The sequence below is a fragment of the Pteropus alecto genome, unplaced genomic scaffold, assembly GCF_000325575.1.
Source record: "Pteropus alecto unplaced genomic scaffold, ASM32557v1 scaffold110, whole genome shotgun sequence".
Lineage (NCBI taxonomy): Eukaryota > Metazoa > Chordata > Mammalia > Chiroptera > Pteropodidae > Pteropus > Pteropus alecto.
Genome location: NW_006431920.1, coordinates 7,146,551 through 7,155,265, shown reverse-complemented (window position 1 = coordinate 7,155,265; position 8,715 = coordinate 7,146,551).

The window sequence follows — 8,715 nt, the reverse complement described above, 5'->3', positions numbered from 1 at the left end:
CAGGCTCGAAACACAGTCTTTGCTTTATTTGCCTGCTGACCCTGACTTCTCTTGTGGCTTGGCTGGTCGGTGGCATATGAAGACATGAACTTGAGGACCGCCTTGCATCTTGGTTGGCAGCAGCATAGTCAGGGCTACTAACAATGTGACCCCTGGTAAGTTCCTTAGCTCCTCTCTGCTGCCCTTTATTCATTTGTCAGTTAGATGGAAAAATAGCATTTCCCCTTAGCAATGCTTAGAGGAATGAGATAATAACAATGATAATAATAGCAGTACCAATAAAACCAATATTTATTGAGCAGTTACTACATGAATGGCATTGGACTAGGTTTTCTTCATGTATTAACTTTTTAATCCTTATGACAATCCTATGCAGTAGATATTATTATTATAACTCTACTTCCAAGAGAAGGTAAATGAGGCACAGAGAGTTGAAGAACTTGACCAAAGTGACATAGACAGTAACTGGCAGAGCTGGGATTTGAACTTAGGCAGCCCAGCTACCAGAGCCCCAAGCTCTGACCACAGTGCTATACTGCACACAAAATGCCAGGCAGAAGTGATGGCAGTGAAAACGGCAGAGTAAGAATGTCCGAAAATTTCCTCCTCCATAAAAGCAACAAGAAAACTGACCAAAGTGGTTTGCATCGACTTTTTCAGAACTCTGGAAATTAACCAAAGGCTCCTAGCAATCTGGGAAAGTGTTTAGTCAAGAAAAATGGCTGCATCTCAGTAAGAACAGCAAGCTTCATGGTGTTCTAAATTGCTCTTTTTCAATTCTCCCCTTTAGCTCTGCAGCAGCCTTAAAAATTAACAGCTTGAAAATTAAATCGCAATGAAATCTAATAGTCTGGCAGCCACCAGAGGGAGCAGACAGGAGTAGGGGCTCCTTCAAAGCCTCATTTCCAGAGAATTGTCATTATTTTACCTTTCTGGTTGTTTCCCGAGAGACACTATTTGCAAGGTTGTCTTTATTTGCTTGACTCAGAGCTTGTCCAGTGAGAAAAGCCTTTTACCCAGGGGTACTTGTTGAAATAATTAGAGGCAATTGATGAACTTTGTGAGTGCCTGAGGCAGGATAATGGATAATGGTTGAGGCAAACAATAAACTTACAAGGAAAACAATAATAAAAACTTAAAAGAAAAAATCGAGGAATGAGATGTTCGCAGGGGCTTTGAAAACCCTGACATATTCCTTGGGGAATCTAGAAAATCACATACGCCAGGCCTTGGGGATGTGCATGCTCAGAAAAGACCTAGACACATCCTGTCATCTCTGGTTGACATTAAGTTTCCGTACAAGTGGGAAGGAAGTGAAGGCTAAGACAGAGTTGTAAATACATACTCATACTCCTGTCTGAGTATGGGAGTTGTGCCCCCGCATGTACACAGAACCCCATGATGAAGACTAGGAAATGTATTGGTTCCAGTAGTTTAAGTAAAATAAGTCTTTTCCCAGTCATTTGCTAATCATCAAGCTGAGTGGAGATTTCAGTGGCCACACATGGCGAAGAATACAGATGGTACAGAGTTAGTCAGGAAAAGTCAGTACAAACAACATTTAGGCATGGAAAGGAAATAAAACTCATACAGATTGAAAAGGAAGAAGTGAAAATATCTCTATTTGCAGATGACATGATCTTACATGTAGAAAATTTTAAGTAATTCACTTCAAAATTTTTTGTTAGGACTAATAAACAGATTCAATATGGTTGTAGGATACCAGAAAATATATAGAATTTAATTGTATTTCTGTGCACTAGCAATGAACAATCTGAATATAAAATGAAAAAAAAGCAATTCCGTTTTTTATAACATCAAAAATAAAATATTTAGTTATAAATTGACCAAATGAAGTAGAAGGCTTGCATACTGAAAACTTGGGAACATTGTTGTAAGAAATCTAAGACCTAAATAAAAGGAAAGTCATCCTGTGTTCATGGACCGGAAGACTTGGTATTACTATTTTTTTCCTTTTTTATTTCTCTTTATTTTATTTATTTTTTAGTTTTGGAAGATGATATTATTAAGATGGCGATACTTATAAATGGATCTACAGATTTGGCGTAATTGCTATCACAATTCAAACTCTTTTTTTTTCCCTCAGAAATAGACATGCTGATTCTAAATTTTTATGAAATTATAAGAGACCCAGAATAACCAAAATAATCTTTAAAAAGAGAAACAAAGTTGGAGAATTCACACTTTCAGATTTCAAAACTTAACACAAAGATACAGAATTTAAACCACTGTGGTACTGACGTAAGACTAGACATATAGACAAATGGAACAGAATTGAGAGCTTCAAAATAAACTCATACCTCTATGGTCAGTTGCGATTCCACGCGGATTCCAAGCCAATTCAATGGGGGAAAGGAATAGGCTTTTCAACAAATGGTGCCAGGACAACTGAATGTCCACATATGAGAAAAATTAATTTGGACCTCTATTCATACCATTAACAAAAGTTGACACAAAGTGGATCAAGGAACTAAATATAAAAGCTAAAATGATAACATTTTGGAAGGAAACATGGGTTTACATTTTGTGATCTTGAACTAGACAACAGTTTATTAGATATGACACCAAAAGCATAGATAACAAAAGGGGAAAGAGATTAATTAGACTTCAGCAAAATTAAAAAGTTTTGTGCATTGAAGGACACTAACAAGAACATGAAAAAGCAACTCACAGAATGGGAGAAAATGTTTGCCAATTATATATCTGATAAAGGTATAATATCCAGTGTATATAAAGAATTCCTACAATGCGACAATAAAAAGACAACCTAATTAAACAAATTGGGGAAAAGACTTGAACAGACATTTCTCAAAGAAAGCACAGAAAGGGCCAATAAGCACATAAAAGGATGCTCACCATCTTTAGTTATTAACGAAATGCAAATCAAAACCACAATGAGATACATTTCACACCCACTAGGATAGTTATAATCAAGTACTGGAGACCAACAAGCGTTGGTGAGGGGGTAAAGCAACTGGAACTCTCAAACATTGTTGGTAGACAGTTTGGTGGTTCTTTGAAAAGTTAAACATAGAATTCCAGCACGACCAAGTAATTCCACTCTTTGGTATCTACCCAAGACAATTAAAAACATATGTTCAGACAAAAAGCTATACATGAATGTTCACAGCAACATTATTCACAGTAGTCATAAAGTGGAAACAATCCAAATATTCATTAACTAATAAATGGATAAAAAAATGTGGTATATTCACGTGATGGAATTCAGCACTAAAAAGAATGAAGTACTGATACCCGTTACTACATAAATGAACCTTGAAGACATTATGTTGAGTCAAAGAAGTCACAAAGGACCACATATTGTGTGATTCTATTTTTATGAAGCTTTCGGAAGAGGCCGATCCATAGATGACTGCTGGTTGTGGGGAGTGGGAATGGGTCGACTGGTAATAAAAGGGGTTTGTTCTGGGGGAAACGAAAATGTTCTGAAATTAGATAGTGATGATGGTCATACATTGTGAATATATTAAAAACCACTGAATTGTACACTTTAAAATGGCGAATTTCATGGTGTAGAAATTATATCTCCACACAAAAGTTAGCCCTGGTAAGGACTAATAGTGACAGCTAAGTTATGGAGTCATTAGTAGGTGCCAGGCAATGTGTAAGGTGCTTGTACAAGTCTCATTTAGTCTTTAGGACAACCTTAAACAAGGCACAGGTGGGCTAAATAAGTTGCTTAGGGCCACACAGCTGGTGAGTGGCAGAAGATGGGACTTGAGTGCAGGCATCTGATTCTGAAACCCATGCTTTAATCACTCCACTCTTCTACCTGTTCCTCACTGCTACGGTGATTATTTTTCCTCTTGTGCCTAAGTGGTTTGGATAATCTAACAACCTTTTCCTAGCCGATAAAAGAGGTAAAATTCACCTTCCCACTCATAAGAAAAATCTTAACCTTTTATACCAGAAACAAAAGCTTCAAATGAGACTCAGATTTTTTTTTTTCTTGTTGGAAAAAGAAAAAGAGTTCCTTTCTCAGAAGACTTACATTAAGGGCCTGGTTTGCTAGTTACACAGTCAGAGCAGGGCTGAGCCTGGTTCCTCTCACGCCAGGCAATTGCCAGAAGGCCTGAGGGGTGCCTTGGTCATCCAATGCTGAGAAGAGATGGAGGTCCTGTGTCTACACTGCAGGCAGCTGCAGTGTGTTTCATTGTAGACAAGTGTTTGGTCCTGCTCAAAGAGGAAGCCGGTCTTATTCAGCAAGAAGCTAGGATCTAACAAAGCCCCAGTGCCAGCCAAGTTGTTCAGCGCTGTTTTATTTGACTTATTTTCTGTGTGACCAATCATTTTTTGGTTGTTTTTGTTCTGAAACTTTAATTTATGAAATATCTATTGGCTTAGGTTGTAGGACACGTGTATTTATTTGAATAAAGGAATGAACGAATGAATAAAAGAACAGATACAAACCAAATGAATATATCATTAATTTAGGTTATACACAGTAGAGCATGGGGCCAGGACTGTGACATGGGTTTGGCAGAAATTTCTGGAAAATATTAATCTGAGACACCTAGCTCTAGTCTACTCAATTGATGATCAATGACAAACTTATCATGTGACTTCTTCCCTTCCCAGGACCCTACTGAGCAGGACTTTGGTACATTCTCCTCTCCTCAGGCTCACTGTTCAGCATGGACCAGCATTTCTGACATGGCTTTCCTGTCTGTGTGCAGGAGTGAGTTATTTCTTGAGCTCCGAAGAAATGATTGCTCTCTCAGCATGGCCCTGGCTCTCAGACTCAACCTTCTAGGGTCCGGGCCTTCTTTCTCCTTGGTTACTTGTGGGAAGAGGTGTTCCACTCTTCCCAACTGCTACCCTGCATGAAGAGCTAGCTTTGGTATCTTCGGGTCTCAGTTGTGATGCCGTAGGCCAATCCTGCCTGCATGGCGTCAATGGACAAGCTATCCTTGATGAGCTGCCCCTTCTCCCCGCCCAGCTAGGATGACTCTGACTGACTGTACAGCCATGGCTGTGGCAAAATACAGACTCTTCATGGCCTGTTGGCCTTGGGCTGCCCTGTGCTTTAGACTCCAGCTCTGTTTCTCCCTCTCTTTTTAAAATAATTTCACTGGAGAATAATGACAAATATAATTGTATATATTTAGCGTGCACAACGTGATGATTTGATATACATGCATTATAGAATAGTACCAAGAGCAGGATAATCGACACATCCTTCATCTCACACAGTTAACCTAGTTGACTTTTTGTGTGTGTGTGTGTGTATGGTGAGAATGCTTAGGATCTACTCTCAACAACTTTCAAGTATATGATACTGTATCATTAATTATAGTACATCTCTTAGTTCGTATTGGGTTCTGTATTATAATTTGGTAATCTGGTACTTAGGAGGTTTAAGAAAACCTTTCAAGGGCTTCAAAACCCCCCCTTTTTTTTTTTAAGAGAGTTACTTTGCCCTCCTCAGCTAGAATCCCCCAAGCCCTTCCTTAGCATCCTTTGTCTACGGTGTTCTAAAGCTGGGGCCAGAAAAAGTGACCAACAACAACTGAGCAGTGTGTGTCCTAGAAATGGAGTATGTGTCTGGCCTGATTTCAATAGGAGGGAGGACGGTCCATTCCAGGTCGGCTATGTCCTGCTGTGTGAGATGGACAAGTTATTGACCTTTTCAGGCCCTAGTCTCCACATTTATAAAATTCTGCTTATAATATCCCTTATTCAGCTCTTGGGAAAATTAACTATGAAAGTCTGTGAAGAACACAGCTCATTCTTTCTATTACTCACTCAACAAACATTTCTCAAAGGTCTACTGTGGGCCAGGTACCATTTTAGGTTCCGGGAACAAAACAGTGCACAATCATTTATGGTTCCTCATAAATTTAAGATAGATCATGACATAGGGCTCCCCAAATATTGTCTTTTTTCGTTTCTCTAACATTGTTTAATATTTATGCTAAGCGAATGCTTGCTAATTATAGGCACTGTTCCAAGCATTTTGCACATGTAATCTTATGATAAACTTGCAGGGTGTCATCATAAAGCAAATCGTTATAGTGAATCCCACTACTTCTTCAGACTCATTCTCTAGGGCCAATTCCTCCCCTGTCCCGTGGTGGGAATCTGGGGCAGATCCCACGACTTTTTGGATCACTCTTAGGTAATAAAAATCCCCTGGCTGCTCTAGTCTCCCCAGATAGCCCCAGTTCAGTAATTAAAATGTCCACTCCCATATGATGGTTAAAACTTCTCAAGTTCACTTAGAGTTAAAGCTTCTTCTGCCACATTAGCTCTCCCCCTTCATTTGTCTCCACCTCCCTTGGGCCTTGGACAGACTGGAAGTCATTGGTGGGCAGGGACATAACTTCTGACCTCGTTCCTGGCACGTGGGGAAAGCATCGCCTCCTTCGGCCCCTGGCTGCCATCTTGGATGGGAACTGGCCTGTGTCCCAGGTCTGTGTGCTCTCCTCCTGTGTGGCCTACATCTGGCCTACTGGAAGCACTCCAATGCCGAGAGTAGGAAAATAAATAATCCGCTTTCTCCTGACAAACTCTGGGAGCGTGGGTTTCCTTAACTCAGCAACCTCTGTCCAGAGCTGGGGCTAGACACAGTCTCCACCCTTCGGATTTTTCCAGTGTGGGTATGACCCTCATTCTCTGTGTCCAGCAGGTTGCAGGATACAAGGACACTTGGACTCTCCCCACATCCTCTCCTTTTACCTATTACAGTTCCAGGGCAGAATGCTGTGCCTAAACACTCACTAACTAGAGGAGATGACATGGTGTAGTGGTTAGACCTGAAGCCTCTGGGTTCAAAGTCTCAAAGTCGGGTTCCAGTGCCAGCTTGGTTCTGTACTAGCTGTGTGACCTAGGGGCAGACTACTCCAGGCACCTCATGCTCCAGTTTCTTTATCTGCAAGGTAGGAATGATAATAGAGCTTATCTCACAGGCTTTTTAGGAAGGTCGAATAAGATAAAATTTATAAAGTTCTTACAGCAGTTCCTGAGATACTTTAGGCATCGCCTAAGTATTTGTTAAATATCAAGTGAAAAAAATGTTTGAATAATAAATAACCAAGATGAGTTAATGGCAACTTTACCAGGCACTCTTTTTTAATTTCAGGAGTTCTGGGTTCTTCTTGCCTAATCAATTTTGCATGACGTCCAAGCAGAATCTGCCTACAGCCACATCCTCCTGAAACATAGCTGGTGTCGTAGAGTCTGGAGGTGTCAGTAAGCACTGTACAATACCCAGGCCTGTCTTATTCCAAGCACTAGGAATGCCAAAATGTATGTGTCTAGGGAGGGTGACTCAGGGCATTAGAAGGAATGACCACAGCAAGAGTTCCCAGATACGATTTTCCAGAAAAGGTTTCTGGGAAAAGCAAATTCACGGGTGGGCATCGAAGATTTCATTTTGCCATACTCTGCCAGCCCTGCAGCCTGCCTAGCCTACATCTTGTGTTGCTTTGTTACTTACTGTCTGCGTACGCAGGAGAGGGATATCCTCATGAATTATGGGACAGTCTGAATATCTCGAGACAGTTAATTATCCTACTCTTGACATGCCTGAGGAGGCTAAACTGAAACACAGAGAAATCATGCAGCTTAGCCAGTCACGTAGCACGGGTGAGCCCAGGCTGGGTCAGATCTCCGGACTCAAACTTAGGTTTAATCCGATGAGATTCACTGCGTGCTGTTATCCCAGCACGAATTTAGTTTAGTCACAGACGCGGCTAACCTAATTTCAGAGATGTGTGGCCAGGGTCATCTGGTGAAAATGACATTACCAGGAAATTAAGACTCTCAAAGTTCTGGAAAAAGTTGTGTGTCAGGATAAAGTAGGAGGGAAAAAAGACCAGGAATCAGCTGTATACATAAGCAAAAGGAAATTGTTTTACTATGGAAAAATACGGAAATAGGATGAAAGTATCACTCCTTCACTGATACCTTCTAGAACATACTAAGGTTGCTGCAATCTCCAGGATTTAAGATAGCATGACTTCAGAAGAAACAATTGATAATTGCACGTTTGTATTTATGTTTGAGTAACTGGCTGTCTAAGAATTCACTTTCTTGAGAAAAAGTTTTATGAACACTCTAATGAAGTTGGAAAAATACCCATCTTTCCTATCCTTTCTCAGTTTGCTGGTTCCCAGTGAGTGAAACAAAAGGAAGTGGAAAGAGATCCGGAATCGTAGAGACCCCCGTTCAAATTCTTATTCTATTTCTCACAGTATGGTCTTGAGCCAATTGCTTAGCCTGTCTGATCTTCAGTTTCTTTATCTATGGAATAGATATAATAATAGCAAACTTACAGGATTGAAGCAAGCAAAACCACCAAATGCCTGGTATGTAACAGATACTTAGGTCCCGACTATAGCATATCTTAGATTCATTTAAAATACCAGTTCAAAATGGATTTATCAAGAGCATGACATTGTTGCCAGGATAGACAGATCGATCAAGGAACAGAATAAAGACCTCACAAATAGATGTGCACATATATGGTAAACTGATTTTGACAAAAGTTCCAAGATAGTTCAATGGGAAAAGGACAGTGTTTTCGACAAATAGTGCTGGAATGATAGGTGCCGCGTCTTCTTTCTACCCTACTGCGCGACAAGGTCCGGAGATGGGGACAGAGGCTTCAAGGAATGCATCGTCAAGAACGAGGACGTGGCATGTGTTTAGGGATAATTGGTTTCTTAGAAA